We start from the raw sequence: 17,981 nt of genomic DNA, 5'->3' as shown, positions 1-17,981 counted from the left end.
AGTAGGGCACATTAGTTTAGTTATGCCTTTCAAATTTTTTGGAATGACCGTACATGTACAAAGCATAAGCATGTAATGGTACTGGATCTTATCTTAATTTAAATGATGTGTGAACAGGTACTTAGTTGCAATATCGTAGGTATTAATAGTAGGTTTAATACGCAATAGACCGTGATAAAATATATACATACCTGCATAGGTATAATATAAAACTGAAATTATCAGTACAAAACGCACAAGTTGTAATAAAGAAATAATAGTTATAAAATGCAAATTGCACCTCATCAAGCAACGTGCTTATTAATGTCATTTAAAATGTAATTTATACGTTATTAGCTTCTCCAGGCAATTATTGTAATTTTTGCTGCTTAAAACTTGACGTTTTATTTTCAAATAAAATTGTTTATCCTTTATATCTGTTATGTGCAATGTTAAAACGCAGACTTCGCTTTACATTTTTATAACGATAATTGCTTTAAATATTAATTTGTTTTTTACGTAGACCATATAATTAAAAATGGAAATAAAATGAATTCCGGAGATTTTCTTGGATGAATTCAAAATTGGCTCTAAGATAGTTGCAGTGAATTATGAAATCAATGATGCATTTAGCCTAGAAACTATTTGCCCAATGGTGGTTTCAAAACTTGTGTGACAAAGGCGAGAATCTTAAAGCTTAAGAGCGTACTGACGACCTGCAGCCATTAACGCAATAAAAAACCAGTAATTCTTAATACTTATTTAAAACATAATTATCGTTACCAAATGTAGAGCGAAGTCTGCGCTTTAAAATAGTGTAGGTATAACATAGCCAAAAAAAGCAAGATTATTGTAAAACAAAACGTCAAGTCTTAAACAACAAAAACCGCAATAACATTTTCGGTTTTCTAATTCATGTAAAAATCCCTACCATTGCATAGCTTGGGAAAAACTCGTTGACGTCGGGAAACAGGGAAGAATTTAAAGAGTTTCTGCTGGAAATCCATGCAGCTGGGATGGACGAAGGGAGGAATTCTTGAGAATTCCTGGTGCTTCATGCGAACTATTTCGCGTGGAATTCGGTAGAGGATACGAAAGCGTCGGAAACGCTGCGGAATGTACGCATTTACGTGTACTCTACGCGTAAACCGGGATGCCACCGCTGACACAATAGGCCATACATCGTGCTTTGGATCCTTAACCTACCGCTTTTAGTACTTCTAACATTCCTAACGGACAAATCAGGAAAATGTACAATTTAGGAGTATACAGAAATGCACGGCTCTGACTTTACAACTGCACCTGTATGCAAACGCTGAAACGACACGACATAATGCATATTTTACTCCAGTATTTACGGCTGCTTCTCTTTTATTTCGTCAGAATATTCAACTCATTGCGCACTTTAAATGGATTCACTGATTCGATTCTACGTGAAATTTAATCGTGTCCCGAAAAGCTGCACTACTCGTCAAGTACACCACCTAAAAATCAAAGTTGTGCATATCTGATAACCACATATACAGGCTGTGCCATTAAGAATGCGAGATGTAATTTTGTAAAGTAAACTATTATTTTTATTTCATGGAGACTTTTTAATCAAGGGAAAAAAATGAAGAGCGTTCAAGATCTCTGGACTTTATTTAATATTTCTGCAGTTAATCATAAATCAAACGGCAAAACTTGTATAAAGGAATTAAGGTACCCATGTATTGGTAATGACAAATACTTTTTAAACTAAAATTAAACTCCTATCTTTTTGCATTATCCAATCAATGTGTACTGATTTCTGATTTGAACGGTTTTTCTTGTTCGGTATTATTTTTAAGCGATTTTTCTTTTTTTCGCAAGCAGGGCGCTTCAACTTATCTCATTCTTCTACGATAAACTGCTTTGTGAAGTGTTATAAAGATGTCTACACTCGAGTGCACTACATTTCTTTTGTCTAATCTTGTAGAAACTAATGTTATCGTACAATTTATCATTAAATGTGAATGTATGACGTAATAAAACTATTCGTATATTATTTTTAAATGTTATATTCTCGAGGCTCGTGTAGAAATTGTTTATCGAAGAAACGGAATTTTTGCCAAAGGATTAAACCGAAGAGTAGCGAAAGTAAATGGAGTGAACGGATGCAAATGATTTGCAGAGACGAGGAACAATGCGACTGGCTGAAGCATTCTAGAGCAGTTCGATGTCCTGGAAGAAAGACACAAAGAAAGGTAGAAATATAAAGGAAGCCTGTCCAACTAAAACCTCTCTAGTATGTCTCTTCAGTGTGACTACTTTCCTGACTGGTTTAACCATTCTCTTTCAAATATATTTTAATTGGTTCCTGTGCCGTAAATTCACGTCTGACGCAAGATTAGCTTTAACTACTTGCAGGAAAAGAAATAAGGTTTGCATCTTATTTCTTTTATCATCTATAGGACATTTATAGAAATAAATGAGGTGAGCAATGAAAAGGCACGAAGTCGCTTGTTTATTCAATATTGCCACACAAAATATTATTCTATTCTGTCTACGTGGAAAAAATAAATGTAAATTATTGTTGCTTTAATGATATCTAATAGATCCATATGCCATTGATTACATATTTCCCGCGATTAGGACTCGGATTACTTACTTTTATAATGCGGACAAAAACAAAATAAAATGTTTCGGGTATAAAATGCAAATTATAATATGTAGCGAAGGATATAAAAGTGTAAGTTTCAATTTACGAACTTGGGGGCAAAAGTGGGAGAGAGGAGCAAGCAAATTTGTGAAGTAGGTCAAAATAACCTTTTTGGCCACTCTAGTGATAAAAGGTCAGTGGCTCTACTTTACTTTGTACCTTCAAACTTCAGCAATTCGTGATGTGTAATTCTATGTAACAATGCAAATGGAATAAGGTTATGTAGGTAACATGTAAGGTAAATAATGCAGTAACGCGGTGCAGATAGTTCTGAAGCATCCTTTTAAATAATTTATTTGTTTCCGGCCTTTGTGCAATTTTCATATCTGATATAAATTTGCAATTTTCGGCCTGACTAACTTTAAGCAGTTTGAGGAATTTTTCATGTATGACCCTTTGCAACTGCTCGTTGGGGCTTGTTGTCCAAGTTGTTATCACAGTTTCCTGTATGATGTGGCTTAAGGCACTCTGCATATTTCGGTTTATTACGACAGTTTGATGTTCCACGGTGACACAAACTACTACCACTGATGTGTAGCTGGCGAACTACTTCTCAAACTAAACTGTAATAAAGTGACTTCCTAAAAGAGATTTTATTTTACATATATAAATCATAATTGGTACCCATCTAATTGCATGTTTTTGTGAGAAGTATGTGTAAGTATTCCTTAATCACGTGTAATTACCTGCTGACACTTTATTATTTAATGATCTATACACTTGTTCCAGAACAAACGTAAACAGAATTCATGTCAGATCTAATTATATCAAAATAATGAGTGTAACAATTTGGCTCTTGTTAAACATACAAATTCCCCAATTTTTTTAATTGGCAGTTGGTCAGATATTTTCCACGAATCGAGCACCTTGATACGTATTTCCTTTTTGTTACAAAAAAAATTCATGGGCAGAAAAAGATACCACTAAAGTTCAATCTCGTTAGCGATAGTGAAGGGTACAATCACAATATTTCTTTTTTAGAACCGTACGTACTTTTAATTATTACAAGTTTTAATTATTGAAACAAGAAGGAACGAATTTTAATATTTTCCCCAACATTTATTAATGATAACTTTGTTTTAGACTCATTTCTTTTGTTCGGAAAATTTGCATCACTTTATTGATCGCTTGTTGAGTGCCCTTCCTCCTGATCTTTTTATTATCTTTCGAATTTGTTATCAACTTAACATGGTGATGTAACATGAGATTATTAATTTCTGCTTCGGTATTTACCGGACATATCCTGAATATTAATGCTCATTTTGCCAAGTCCCCTCAACAATTACCTAACTTCCATGCTCTGAATACTCTTGTACACCGAAGCAAACTAATTCCGAGCAAATGGTACCTGACTGAATCCTCAATCAAAATCTCAAGACGTGATAATACTTTCTGAGCAGTTCAGTCGTTTATTCCGCAGCAAAATGGGCTCTCTAAAAATCGTTCCTGATCCTGACAATTATTTCTCATTTATTTGTCTTCTGTATATTGTTTCAGTAGACTGTCGCGATTTACTTAGTCAAATCCAATCGGATTTATAAGAGCTCTGGAACCACGATGAGAATAAATTACAATATCGGTATCTAGCGGAGCAGAATCTGAATATACATATTTGCATCAGCTGTTTACATTCCATAGTAGTATGTACTACAGCCATATCGCTAACGTTAAATAAAACTGATTTACTATGAATATAATTTTACGTTAACACACGATCGTTTCTACCTCCCGTGGATTATTCCGTATTTTAAACTAAAACTGCAGCATAAAATACAGAATGTTCTTAAAAATGTGGATAAACGTGCATTTTCCCCTAGACTGAAAAATTCACAACATCAAGAACAAAAATCGTGTAAATGAGAGACTCACCTGTATTGTTTAGGATAATGTAAAGAGATAGTGATTCAATGTTTTATTAAAAAATGGTCGTAGTCTTTTTTCATTATGCTAAACCATCTGTCTGGTTATCGGTTATGCACAACTTTGATTTTTAGTTGATGCAGCTTTTTTGGAAAATATTATACGGTTCATTATTAAAAGTGAATTTATGAAGATAAAGATCCGATCATGTATAGAATGATGTATGAAATAAATAACACTTTTAATTGAATTTCTAGTTAAAAAAGGGTGGTCGGTCGTGGAAAACTGCGCTGCTCTAAAAGAACAAATTGAAGGGTTATGGTTTCTTCCAAGCCGCAAGAGATACACGAAGCTATCGAACGTGCCATATTTGTTCTCGATAAAGATAACTGTTCCCCTGGCGACAGAAATGAATTTTCCAGCACTCACGTCCCGCCAGCTACGAACTTCGGGGGGCATTAAAAATTCCATAACCCCGTGGCCTCGGCATTTCTGAGATTCTCAATTTTCATAAATGATAACTAGATGCTACTTTTTCCCTGCGAGCCTTCATCAAGCGTCTTCCGGGTGACACCATTCGATCGTTAAAGCAAACGACCTGGAACAAAATGGGGGAACTCCGGAGCTCGATCCCCGCTGCAAAAAATTCCCCCATTGAAATATCCCAACTCTGTAACATGCTTTTCTCTCTTCCATCTTTTTCCCCCGAATCCCCTATGTCTTTGAACAATACACTGTTCGCGTTCAACCCTTCACCTAGAGTTCCACTTCATGGAGCTTCATCGATTTCTCTGACTTTGAGTTTCGATCCTTCCAAGAAGAACGATATTCAAAAGCGTGTCACTGTTTTCAAGTTTCCTATGTACCCAAGAAACTTCGACCGTGCAACTGCATGCTTCATTAATTGGCCAACATTTGTAACGATGGAGGTACGTTCGACAGCTTCGATTTTCCCGGCTTCGAATTTTAATCTTTCCAACAGGAACAAAGCTCAAAGGTCAATTATATTACGTAACGGAGGAACTTGGTCTCATCGATCACGCAATTTATCGATTGGTCACAATTATTAATTGAGAAATTAAAAAATTCCATAAAGATACGCTACGTATTCCGCATAGATATGTTAAACGTCGCCCCGGCTTATGGGAACAAATGTACAGTCACGGACATGAATGCCGTCTCGTCACGTCCTGGCGTCGGCATATCTGCAGGAAAGGCATTCACGTCCTCCAGGGTACCCGATAGTAATACCAGTAATACTAAAAATGTCAAGAAGGGACGGAACGAGACGAAAAGCCCGAACATTCACGAATACCCCGCCTGACAAGTAAAACGAACGTACCCGAGTGAACTACACAATGCGTCTCTCGAACTCCTTCCAATATTGCTGGCAATATTTCCTGAAGTGCATTTCCCGCAGAGGTCACGTGACCGATACTTTCGGCAACATCACCGGAACATCGCGACAGAATTAATAGCTCAGGGTGCAATTTAGGATGCATCGAAACGGTCACACGGGTCGTCTCGGTGTCTTTTCTTACGACGCGTCGTTTTGCTCAGCTGGAGGCTCTCGGAGGAAGGGAGGAAATAAGTAGGAAAAAAATGGAAGAAGCGAGAGGGAAAGAGAAGGCCAGCGAAAGGGGCCGGAGGAGGAGGGGAGGTCGAGGGTCCGGGAAGTGAGAACGAAGATGACGGAGGGCGGAGAGGGGTTCTCGAGGAGGAAAGCAAGAGAGCTGGAAAGATGGCGAGCCGTGAAAGAGAGAGCGAGAGGATGCTGTGGTGAGCTGTATCGATTCGGTCTCCTCCGAGTGTGACGTCACCAACGTATCCTACTGCCACGGGGGATGATACGTTCACCCTTCTTTCACTGGCGCGATATCGCCGACCATTCATCGCCTTGCGAAACACCTTACGAGTCCTGATTATGTCTCGGCGATGATGCATCTGAGCTGGATGGACCAAATCTAGAGGAAGCGCAGCGTATTTCGAATGCCGATTTGTTTAAAATTAATAAAATTTATGGCGAAGGAAGAGGACAGATAAAACTCCATAACATCATGGGGAAACTAAGAGACTCTTATATTTTGAAATATGAAGTAATATAAAGAATGCAAAATACCTTACGAGTCCTGATTATGTCTCGGCGATGATGCATCTGAGCTGGATGGACCAAATCTAGAGGAAGCGCAGCGTATTTCGAATGCCGATTTGTTTAAAATTAATAAAATTTATGGCGAAGGAAGAGGACAGATAAAACTCCATAACATCATGGGGAAACTAAGAGACTCTTATATTTTGAAATATGAAGTAATATAAAGAATGCAAAATACCTTACGAGTCCTGATTATGTCTCGGCGATGATGCATCTGAGCTGAATGGGCTAAATCTAGAGGAAGCGCAGCGTATTTCGAATACCGGTTTGTTTAAAATTAATAAAATTTACAGCGAAGGAGAACAGATAAAACTCCATAAAATTATGGGGAAACTAAGAAACTCTTATATTTCAAAATATGAAGTAGTATAAGGAATGCAAAACACCTTACGAGTCCTGATTATGTCTTCGCAATGATAAAAAATACTGTTTTTTAAATTGATAATAAAAGGAGTTTGGTTACATAGTGTCATGATGAGACAAGGCTAATATTCGCAGATAGCATAATTCCAGTATAAATATTAAATACATTTATGATATTAATGCGATAAGAATACACAAACACTAAGAAAGAATAATCGCTGGTTATAAGACTCACGTAACAAAATAAAAGAATTTAATCTTATGATGTTTTTACATTTAGTGAATTGATAGGAATATTAACACATTTTCCTTTTCTCGCGATATATTCAATATATTAATGAAAGTGAATAATTATTATGTAATATCAATTTAACCGAAACTTTTGAACGGGTGTTTTCTGGTATGTAATAAAATGATATCGATTTCAACACATTAAACTTTCACGCTCTTCGATAAATTTTGCTTTCAAGAGAATTTAATTAAAATTAGTTACCTGCTGTAAAGGGTACCTATGTTTCAGTGTTAATCCCCGATGATGTACGTGTAAAAGTGCCCACAATTACACGGAAGGTATTTAAATAAAATATTGATTATACAGGTAGTACCGATAAAGGATTCAACCCAAAGAATGTGTCTCGTAAGCTTTCAGGAATCTCCAATCACAAGTTTTTCGACAGTCATCCCATTAATTATAAGTTATGAAACTCCTGATTGATTATTCTTTAAGTTCACCATCTTCAGTTTTCTCACGTTCGTAGCGCCAAAGCCGTAAATTGACATCGTCGTAATCCACAGGATGAGCCAATCATTAACGAAGGATGATACTTGCCAAGCCCTTAGTTTATTCTAGCGCAGAAACCTAATTACTGACACTTTAAGCGAAAGAAATTTTCTGCTAAAAGCTCTTTTGTATCCTTTTGTATTCGTGATTCCATACGCCTAAGACATTTTATTTATTAACAGATGCATCCATCCAAAGGCAAACAATTATTTCTCTCTGAATCAAGGATATATGAATAATCAATTAATATTAAAAAAATGAACGCTTCAAGAAAACTAGTAACATACCTGATCCTAATAAAACGGGTAAATCAATGCTCCTTTTCAACCGAATTTGCATATTTGTTCATTTTTATATATTTAAAATCGGGGTCTTTATATTAATTTAAATAATGCGGCACGTAATTTGAAAAAGCAAACTCTTTAATAACTTAGTTGGATAATGAGAAAATAAAAAATTACCGGATATATGACTTCTAATTTGGCGAACAAAATCGCAGGGAAAACTTTATTCGTGATTCCTCAAATTCAAATAACGATCCTTGAGACCAGTGAATTTAATTTTCTCGTGCGAACGTTTACTCTAAATTAACGTTTAAATCCACTTTCACACGTATCACTTTTCTCGTAAAATCCCACCTGGCTGCTTACGACTTCGAAATCGTGTGCTTCATTACTCTGCGCGTAAAACCACGCCCACGAAGAGCCAACAATTTCTCTTGTTCACTTGAAGAGGTCACTTACCTGATGGGTGCCAAACGCCTCTTCACGTATTGCTGAAAAGAGAGAAGCCAATGTACTCTTACCTAGTTTTTATACCACGTTTACGCCCAAATCGTGAAGAGTCGTATAAAAGTTGACAATTCACACAATAATCCTACGTAAGAAATCCATAAATACCGAGTAAGTAAGAAGGAGAGGGACATATTTCAGGAGTCACTAGTTTGGATTATTAAAGAAAGAAAACAATATTTTATATGAACATGTCGCAAAAAAATGTTTAGCTGAATCAATAAAATTTTGATTAGTTCAACCATGTTATGTGGCTATTATATGGACAACCAAATATTTTGTTGATTATATCAAATACTTAATTTAAGAGATCACGCCAAATATTAAAATAAAAAAATAACCGAAATATTCGGTTTATTGATTAAAATATTCTCTAAAATTAACAAAATGACGTAGCTAAACATATTGATTGAAGCAAAATAGTTTCAAGGTCAATTCAGTTTTTGGGCATTTATTGTGAATGCAGTACATGTATGATTCCCTATTGTTCCATGTACGCTGACGAACTTCCCATCATATACTGGCGATACCATATCTATAATGGAGGCACTCATATTCGCCTTTATACTTCTACCTAATTTAATCAGCTGTTTGTAGAGAATAATAGCAATCTTATGTTAACTCTTTTTTTTTTTTATGAGCTACGCTATTGTCTTCCAAAATATTTCTCTCCTCTCCTGACTCAACCTGTGTTTGTAGAGAATCTAATGATAACTCTACCGATAAAGTCTGGACGCGTCCTACAAGTATTGTGCTTCGTTTCTATACGATTTGTAACAACCCTTGATATCGTCCAATTTTGGTTTCTTATTCTGTCAGGGATATCTAATAAACCACGGCACATTTGACGAACGCTTTATTTCTTCATGTCTTATTATTCGTAACGACTGACCCTCCCTTATCATCCAATTTGGGTTCCCTATTCAATAGGAGATGGCTAACAATTCACGGTGAATTTGACGAATGTCCTGCCTCTTGTGATTTGTAACGACTGACCCCTTAATATCTTTCAATTTCGATTTCTTATTCTTCAAGGGATTGCTAACAAATCGGAATAAATTTGACGATCATGACCGGAATGACAAATGTAAGGCCTATTGCTTTCAATTGCTTTATCATCTTTCTTCTCGTCAGTTCTGGGGACAATAATAGTTAACTCGATGGTTTTGTAAAATATCTTTCGTCAAAATTCTACTTGCGAACTCTGTCAGCTTTGTGAAGGTGAACAATAAAAATCCTACATAAGTCGGTTTTATCTATAAAAATTAGAGAACGACCGATCGATATTCTCATTATTTTTTAATCAGGATTTTCGTAGAAACATTCATTAAAAAGGGAGCTGTTCGCCCCTCAAGTGTAGGATTTTTCCTTTCAACGACACGTTTCAAGGAACATAAAATCCTCTCTGGAGACTTGGGTCTTGTTCCTTGTTAAACTAACAGGCTAGCAAGAAACTAACAAGGAAACTTCCTCGATGATCCAACTCCGATTCTGATCAGCCTTTATTAGTATAGACAGTTTAAAATAGCGACAGCTACTATAAAAAATCTTCACATTTTAAAGCACAAAGTTATACTAAAATCATAAGTATAGGTTGCTGATTTAAATTAATATCAATAGTTGTGAACTTTTTTAATCAAGCGTCGAATTTGAAACGTTCCATCGACAACTTTAAATTACATATACATTAAATACGTCTACAAATACAGTATAAATAATAAAACCACATCTGGATAATTCTTCTCGAACCGTTTCCAGCATAATTATTTATATCCTTGTTAAACTAACAGGCTAGCAAGAAACTAACAAGGAAACTTCCTCGATGATCCAACTCCGATTCTGATCAGCCTTTATTAGTATAGACAGTTTAAAATAGCGACAGCTACTATAAAAAATCTTCACATTTTAAAGCACAAAGTTATACTAAAATCATAAGTATAGGTTGCTGATTTAAATTAATATCAATAGTTGTGAACTTTTTTAATCAAGCGTCGAATTTGAAACGTTCCATCGACAACTTTAAATTACATATACATTAAATACGTCTACAAATACAGTATAAATAATAAAACCACATCTGGATAATTCTTCTCGAACCGTTTCCAGCATAATTATTTATATCATTTTCACACACGCAAATAAAATGTAAACATCGCAATAACAGATCCCCGAATTATAATATCAGGGTGTTGTTCCTAACAATTAGAATCTCGCGAAATCATAAATCTTGACTAACCAATTTGTGTTTCGCAAAGCCATCAATAGATCGCTGTCTTCCGCCGGAAAATTTATCGACAATTTAAGCGAATCTTCTTTCTGCAGGGTATTTCCTCACTTGCCTCGGCGCACTCCCTATCTGCATGTATCTATAAGTAGATTTCCCCTGGTGCCTGTTCAAACCACCCGAATTGCTCGAAATTGGACGCCCGAGGGAATACCTGCTGACTCTTTCAGAATTTATGCGCGACTTACACTTCTCGAGATTCCCGACTTTAGGTGGTGAAGAGGAAGCTGGCCTTTGCCGCATAAATAGAGTTCCAGCCTGCACGTGAACCAGCCGATGTCAACCGTGCTGGAATTGTATGGACGTCTGTCCACAAAGAAGCCGCTTTATGCAGAGGAACCTTTGTGCCGCAAAACTTTCATGCACGTACACGCATGCACGTGAAATATACAATGTTGGTAGGGTGCAATGGTAAAAATGATGTGAAAAGTGACTTTTTGTGGTTCCTAATCCGATAGTCGGAGAAGAACAGAATAATATCTCGTTAAGGTGAAGTGAAACCCCCTTCAAATCAGTCGACTGATGAAAAAACACTTTGTTTTAAGGGTATTAGACCAAACTGTCCGAAACTTTGACACATCACTCCTTATCATTTAAATTGTCCTGACACATTCAACGTTTGGATTTTTTTTTTAATTGTTTAACTCAGCCCAGACCAGAACCAAAATGGCGTCGAGCTCTCATATTTCGATCAATATACAATTATCGAAGGCTCTGATATGAGAAACGAAAGGGCCAGGACAATTTTACGACAATTTAGAACCCTCTGGTAATTGATAAACTCGGTTTTGAACGGGATAAAGGCAAAAGAAGTGTTGTATGCGCTTCTATGCCAAAACGATGGGAATACAAGGTCTCGGAGTGAAAATTTAATTGACCTGGAAATCACAGATGGCGCAGGGGGTCCCTCTGCAGTCAATTAGGCCCCCAGAAAGCATAAATTCGGGGGATTTCTGGAGTTTTACTTCGATTTCTTTATAATTATTGTACGAAAATGACAGGTGGAGTATGCCATTTGGTACAATACCCAATATAATTCGATACAGCTGTCAATATAAAAACAAACGTCGGCAGCGTAGGCATTTAGAAAACTCTTCTTTATCGACGTTGATCAAGTTCCTCGACGTGTTTCACTTCACCTTAACGTTCCAAAAATATCTCTCATATTTATGGGCCATTGATAGTAACTCCGTAAAGTAATTGTCGAAGTAATTGACAGTTCGGGACATTGCCATTTACAAAGTTTTAACTCAATCAGAATAATCAGGTTTACAAAGTTTCCTTGTCAATACAAGTTTGTTTGCACTTTAGCCGATTAATCTCAATATAAATGATAATTGCGTAACACTTTCTTCTCTGTTTTTATCTGCCACTTGAGACAAAAACTCGAGATCGGTATTATTATGTAATTAGTACAAATAAGTAATATTATCCAGTTGGTTGCGTTCGACGTGTATATACGTCGGTAACCCGTAACGTCACAGTTCATTCCGCAGTTAACAGGTTAACGTCTGAATATTGAATAGAAGATTTCTCGTCTATATTCGATAGTATTGTTGTCCCGGTTATGACACGATTCTTGCAATCGTAATTTCGGTGCAGTGAATACGTAATGTCTGCAAAAGTGCGGTATGGAATTGCGGCGTGACTGCGATAAAGTTCTCCCCACAAAATCCAATTTTCAAGCTGACCAAGTTTCCCGAGACCGTGATAGCACTTTTGAAATCACGAAACATCGTTTCGTGTGAACCTAGATAAAGTGCACTCGTGAACTAGAAAATTAAGTTGCAAATTTATATTTCGATAATGGCGATGCATTAACTTGCATGTACTGAAATGAGATCGATGAGCACCGATTTTCTATTCCAAAATATCACCTTTCAAACTGTATCAGTGAAAAGCAAACTTCTATTAGACAAAAAAACGGTATAAAACATATTGTATAAATATTTTCTACACGCGGTTGAATTTCATTAAAATTCTTTCCTACCAAAAATGCAGGGACTTACGAGGAAACTCTTAACTCATCGTTTTAAGGTGCATTTTCAGAATGTCCTGTTCCAAGATTCGCTCTTAAAAGTGGAATGGTGGTGTTAAACTAAATTCGCGTTTTACGCACAGCGCAAAGGTAATTTTATCTTGGCAATAAATTACAGACATTCCCCGAGGTCACGACATTGCCATCAATACCTCGAGGAATTTTCAACTCGAGATTATTTTTCTGGATTCTTCAAGGATCGACTTCTCTCGATATAGAAATTTTAACGTGTAATTCAATAGTGGGTTCTATTCACTCTTGATCCACTTTAAGGCATCTTTAGAGTTTGTTTCTGGTTTGGATGTCGTTCTCATAAAATACTACCAAGTGCACTAAAGTCACTTTCAGATGCTAGACATGACTTGTCGTCGGACACTCTTCCTGGGCAAAGATAATTCGTCGAGGTCTTACTTCGTAGTGAAATTGAAACGCTTAAGTCTTAAAATGTAACCACGGGCAAATCGATAACGTTGAAATATTTTGTAATCACAAAACGAAGTAAAAAAAGAACATGTAAGAAAAGTGTGATTTAGTCATTTGCTTACATGTATTCCATTTCGTTACAGGTCTTGTAGGGAAACAATTATTCGAGGGGAATAATAAAGCGAAATCATAGTTACTAATTCTAATGTACATGAATCAGATAAACGTTGATTAGGTCAACAAGACTACGAGGTCCGCTGAAATTGATTTGAATTTATACTATCGATTGAGTTGCGGTTGGACATAAAAATCTTTTGATTGCACTATACGTCGAGCCAATTGATTCAAACAAACACATATTCTTCCTCGATCTAATTAAATTTTGGCCAAATCTGGTGTACACGGAATTAACGCATTTCAAATAAATTGTTTCGTCGCTCTTCGCACGTCAACTCCATCGCGAACTTAATTTAGAACAGCTATTGATTGGATTAGAAACAATTAACTCAGTTGACTCGAACCGAATGAGTCTATTTATTGCAAACGATCTCAACAGCTGGACCATAGCAATTAAAAGTGAATATATGTTAATCATATGTTACGTTTAGGAAACTAGAATTGTGGAAGAAAGGAAAAATACGTCTCACCAATTGTACACTGTTAAAAATGTTTATAATTTGTATACACTTCAAAATGATAAATGCGATGTCTTAATAGGGAGATCGTATACATTTATTACGAATTTCCGATTTCACAATTATTAAATTCATAATTCTATGACATCGCGTTATAATTTTGTGAAATTGTGTAGGAAAATTAATGCACTCGTACATCTTCCTACGAAATTATATGATGGACTACCGTCACCCAGCAATACCGTGCATTCAGTTTCCGCTAATTAGACGCTTGTAAGCCACGAGATGGTATTACATAAATGAAAAGCAGAAACACAATTTACGTATAATATATTGCGACAGCGATCCCACTCGACTCTCCGTCCTTTGATAAGGTTCAGAGGAGGAAACCGCGGGCGTCAAAGAAATTGGGCCGCGGGAATTGCGCTTGGATGGACCGAAATCCGACCAAGTCGCCGCCAACAGTAATCTACTTATCCACCGTGATCCTATTCCCGAAATCGGGCCTAGAAGTGAAGCTTCCCAATTTCCGAAGTGGGTTCACGAAATTCAGGGTCCCCGCAATCTAGATGCGTGAATTTCTCTTTTAATTAATTGCTCTTTAAAGTCGGAAGCGAAAAGGTAACCATCGATAACTAACACAACTGACTCGATCGATCGATACCATCCAACTGAACTGAACTGACTGAACTGAATCGATAACTAAAACAACAAAAAGGAAATACCTGTCTATGTCGAAAATTTGTAAAGGCGCTAGTTAAAATCTAACGAGAGTACCAGCCTACCAGTGCAGGGACTAGGTCGGAAAGTAACACTTTTCTAAATAGAGTCTAGCTATAATATCCTAAATTAACTGAATGGAGAAAAATCGAGAAAATGTATGCTTAATTCAATTTTAAGTAGACTCTAGCTAAGCACTAACAGGTAAAGCTTAGACAAAATTGTCTTGATGGAGGACCAAGTCCTAACTAGGAACCCTGTCTAAGAATTCCTAGTCATTTTTCCCCACGGATATATAGTAAATCACCAAATTCTTCCAAGTAATATCCACTATATCCGTGACCAAGCCCGCCAAATCAGTAAAAATTGTCCAATACAAAATCGAACTTAACAAAAATGTCCTGTTTTGGCTTCACCTTCCTAGTGATGGCTGTCATAGATAAGCGATGCTTGCTCCTGACTCGTAAAGGACTCAGCATCCTAGGACTGTTGTACATATTTGCGCTGCTGACGGACACAGCAAACACATTTCTCACCTGCCGAAAGCTTATGACGACCGCAGAAAAATCTAACGGAATAACCAACTCCTGGTCTCGGAGGACCTCGACATTCGCATAGACAGATTCGCCCAGAGCTGTTACTATAACGATTACCTGGCATCCTCTGGGATATTAGTGGCTACCCAATGTCCACGGTGGATACCTGGCCTCGCATTCCGTCCGGTAACACCATCAACGAATTTTCCTCCCACCGTGTTCCTATCGATCGACTTTCCCCAGTGGCAAATCCGTCGCACTCGTATGCTCGAGGCAGAATAGGCGCGATAATTTGGCGGTTTGCCCCAACATCCTGTGCCCCCAAATTCCACGCATCCCTTCCAGGCCTCGAGGTAACGGCGGAGTTCCTCGGCGACGAGATAGATGGACCCAGGTCCCCGATTTGGCCTAATTGGTCCGGGACCCATTAAGGACTACGAATCAGCTGATCTCTGCTCAACGGAGCATCGGTGCTAGGATAGGAATCTCATCAGTCCAGGTTCCATGGTGCACCGATGCTCCAGGTCATCCTCTTAATCCCCATCGGATGAGGCTGTGATCGGCTAGCGGGGTCTCCTCCACGTCGTTCCAAGCCCGAAATGTCATATCTGGTAAAAAGAAAAAATTGTCCTGCGCCAGAGAGGACCCTAGCCAAAAATTAGGAACCGTCTCGAGAAGTTCCTGCACCGCATTCTTCTTTACAGTAACCCCTGACGATCCTCCTCGAGAACACTCACGAAGTGGAGGAGAGCACCACTTTGGAACGTGGAGTAGCCACCACGTAAAAGCATATGTAATTACACGTGCAACGCAAGTTGTTTATTCATGTCTCTTCAAATGTGACTTCATTATCGTCATCAAATCCGTAATTAAGTTGGCCCTTAAATGCATAGCGTCGCCGTTTGGCAGCATCCGGCTAATTTAAATGCACGGAGCGGTGTCGTGCATTTAAGGGGTAATTAGAAATAAGAACTGAGAGAGTTAAAGGGTAGGAAAACAGATGCGCCCGAGATCCATCGTTTTGCACGTCTTCTTCCGTGGCTCTTCTAAACCCGTCTCGTTGACTTTTTTTTCATTAGAAGTTATTAACCCCGTCATACGTACCTTGCGTTTGTGGTAGCGCAGAGGGCGTCTTATTTCGGCAATTTGATTAGTCAGTTCTTCCTGATATGATTACTTTATATAAGGTACCTGCGAAGAGAGCCCGTCATCCCCGCCTAAGGTAGTTCAACAGTGGACATAAGAATCCATCGATCAAATTGCCGACATAAAACGCCATATTAAATTTCCTGGAATTGAATTAGCCAATTTCTTATGCTATGCTTATGGGTATTAAATTGGCTAGCTCCTTATGCCGTGCTTATGGATATCTTTATGCAAGATATGTGTGAAGGCCTTTAACCCCGGTCTTGCTCGGGTTCGTTTAGTAAACTTTTTTTGTTCTATCAAGGATCTCACATAGACTAATTGTTAGTCCCGAATCGCAAAACGATTGGACCAAACAATTGATGAAATTCACGGCTTCGATGTAACCGAAAACCTCTATATTCAAAATTTCATACCTAAGAACCGATCCGATCTCAAATTAGAATGTGAACAGCCATACAGACAAACACTGATCAATTAATAGTAAGGATACATTACGTAATTCATGAACTTCGTTGTAAGATAATTAAAAAAATAAACATGATTTGAAATTTTACAAAATGTGTCGTGAATTCGATTGTTTCCAGAGAAATGCTAGATACGTTATAAAAAGAAGTCATCCTTTTTTAAGTAACACTGTACATGTTAATTCGAAATTCAAAGGAAGCCATATTGTATAAAAATAGAATGTTTATGCGTCTTTATTCTTTCTTCATTTATTTTACTTACGTTTTCTAAATAACGAATCTTTATCAAAAGGTAATATCAATGAAACGAAATAAATCGTTAATGAACACTTAGCTTCTTTAATGTATCAATCTTAAGATTATATAATCACACATTTTTCTTATCATTGCTGGAAAATCAAGAGTATGCTGTTTCTTGCATGTACTGACCCAATTGAAAAGTTTCCAGTCGACCTTCTCCCTTTTAGTTTAATGGAATAGCAATGTTAACGGAATCTTTCGAAGCGCTATTTTGACTTGTCAGTTGTTGGAACTTCGAAGCTCAGTCAGGGAACAGACTTTCCTAAGAGATAGACTCTCGTCGTTAGCATTGAATTGTCTTATAGCAATCTTCTCGGAAATACTTCTTCCCATAGGAAGGTTCGCAAAACTCGACAGATTGCAAAGTTATGGATCGTGACACATCCTTCAACTTCGCCAACAAACTTTCTGGAGCCCTTCACTCGATATAATTTACATACGAATACACAACCATAACCGATATTGACTGTTCACAATCTTCCCCGCCTACAACTATGCACATAAGAATGGCCAATACATAAAAATAACTCGTGTTACGTATAAAGTAAAAATGAAATGCCCTTGTAATAAATTTACATTAGAACTAATATGAAAATCCAATTTAATATTAAACCAATATTAAACTCCCAAGTCCAGTGTTAGGTAGATACACATTTTGAATGTCTCCCAATTTGGCTGATCAATTTCTGCCTTTCTGTCACGCGTAAATTGTTAACATTTACACCAAACCAAAATAACCTTTAAGCCTTTCATCGCGTATATAAATCATTTATATGAATCTTTACTATGTATTATTTGGTATTCTCATTGTTCTTCTGTGCTGCAC

At 37.2% G+C, this 17,981-nt stretch overlaps 1 protein-coding gene across 6 annotated transcripts in view; it reads left to right on the top strand.

Annotated features, from left to right (window-relative positions):
* Nucleotides 1-17,981, top strand: part of LOC105700157 (Kv channel-interacting protein 1) — a 136,085-nt gene that overhangs the window by 90,024 nt on the left and 28,080 nt on the right. The gene's annotated exons all lie outside the window — the stretch shown is intronic.

Source organism: Orussus abietinus, unplaced genomic scaffold (assembly GCF_000612105.2).
Source record: "Orussus abietinus isolate OABI.00-Male unplaced genomic scaffold, Oabi_2.0 scaffold201, whole genome shotgun sequence".
NCBI lineage: Eukaryota > Metazoa > Arthropoda > Insecta > Hymenoptera > Orussidae > Orussus > Orussus abietinus.
This window is presented reverse-complemented; position numbering and strand designations above follow the sequence as displayed.